The sequence below is a fragment of the Mandrillus leucophaeus genome, unplaced genomic scaffold, assembly GCF_000951045.1.
Source record: "Mandrillus leucophaeus isolate KB7577 unplaced genomic scaffold, Mleu.le_1.0 Scaffold883, whole genome shotgun sequence".
Classification (NCBI taxonomy): domain Eukaryota; kingdom Metazoa; phylum Chordata; class Mammalia; order Primates; family Cercopithecidae; genus Mandrillus; species Mandrillus leucophaeus.
The window spans coordinates 830,163-832,078 of NW_012109619.1; positions in this window are offsets into that span (position 1 = coordinate 830,163).

Sequence of the window (1,916 nt, forward strand, 5' to 3'; positions counted from 1 at the left end):
AAATGTAATGATGAAACATCATAGCCTGATATCAAAAGATACCTATTTCTTTTTTTATCTTTCAAAATAAACATTTATAGATTATATTTGTGAAAAAGAACATCAAAATTACCTAACGAACAAAAAGGTGAGGTCGTCACAGAAATGTTGGCTACTCTCTCTTTTTATGTACAAAATATCACTAATTCAAATAGGATAAATGTTAATACAAATCATCTTTAGATATAATAAAACAGAGAAACACCATTTCACTGCACTCCAGCCTGGACAGCAGAGTGAGACTCTGTCTCAAAAAACAAAAAAAGACAAAGAATAAGACATGTGGACAAGTGCAAGAAACTGTCATCTATATTACTCACAAATATATGTATACAAGTATGCATACACTCTTACATTTATATGTATACATAGAAGTATGCATGCATGAATCTATGCACACAATCCATATATAGTTCATGTATGCATGTGAACATATATATGCACATATGTGCATATACAGGCATGCATGTGTATACATACACATACATGCACACACACATATGCCAAATACACACAAACGTGACATTTCACTAGAGCAAAACTTCATAAAAACATGGGACTCCCCTGCGCTAGGACTGTGCCTGCTATATTAGAAATTTCACATTAAATATTTGTTGCCCAGGTAATACACAAAAATCCTAAATTTGATTGCAACAAGCAGGAACCCGAATTCATATCATTTTATGTCACAGTTATATTTTTAATTATAGTATAAAAGTATCAACAAGCTACTGCAATATTTTACTTAGAAAAATTCCATCATCAGATTTGTATTTTTAAAGCAAACTTTTTGTTAACAAAGTAGCTATGCTAGAAAAAGGCAGATTGGAAACACAATAGGAAGTTGGATCAGTCAGTAATATTTTGGGTGCAAAACAGAGAAGCCAGATTCAACATATATTAGAAAATAACAAGGAAACTTAATAAAAGTATAATGTTCAATCACAGAATGTTTTGATCGAATGAGGAACAATAAGCCATACAGCTCAGTTACATGAAACATCTGTTTTACATAAATAAAGGATCTATTTATCTATGTATCTACCTAGCACTCCTCTCCTCTTCCTGGGTCCTTCTTGCATATTTTTAATCCTAAAGAAAAAATGTATGATATTCCTCCTCATACTGGGGAAGAAGGCTGCTCAGGAAGCTTATTTTGTCTTCTGTGGCTGTTTGGCTAAAGAGAGATTAAATAGATTTGCTAAACAATATTGTGCTTATACTTAAAGCACTGCATTGTACACTTAAAGTGTATTAGGGGTAGCTATCATGTTAAGTGTTATCATAGTAATTAAATAAAATCTTCTGTAAAATTTCAGGGAAGTTATTGTATTTGTCCAGCCTGTTTAAATGCTGAGCTAATCATCTGTAATCTGAGAGTGAAGGGTGTAAAGCATGTGGTAATAGTTCAAATTTCATGGTTGGAATATACAAACGTGGAGCTTTGCTAGTAGAAGGACTGGGAGGAATATTGCATAAATAAACAATATATAATTCACTACACTTTTTTAGTAATCACACAAATAAATGAAAACTATAACTTCCCTAATATACACATCTAAGAAGTAGTAAGTAGGAGGTATGATATCTCAAGGATAAAATTGATAGAATGGTGAGCAATAATCTAAGAAGTGAAGGGGAAGTTCCCTAGTGTTGTATCTTGGGGACTTGACTTGGAAGACAGACAGGTATTTACATGTGGACATACAGCTGTTACGGGAAAGCCATCTAGAGATGTCTTGAAGGCATTTGGGCACATACTCGGACTTCATGAGTAGCACCTTGCTTAGAGGGCTTGTTTAATTTTTGTCTATTCCTGATGAGGCAGAGTGTGGACTCTGAGGAGGAAAGAAAGATTAGGCTGAAACTCTAAATGG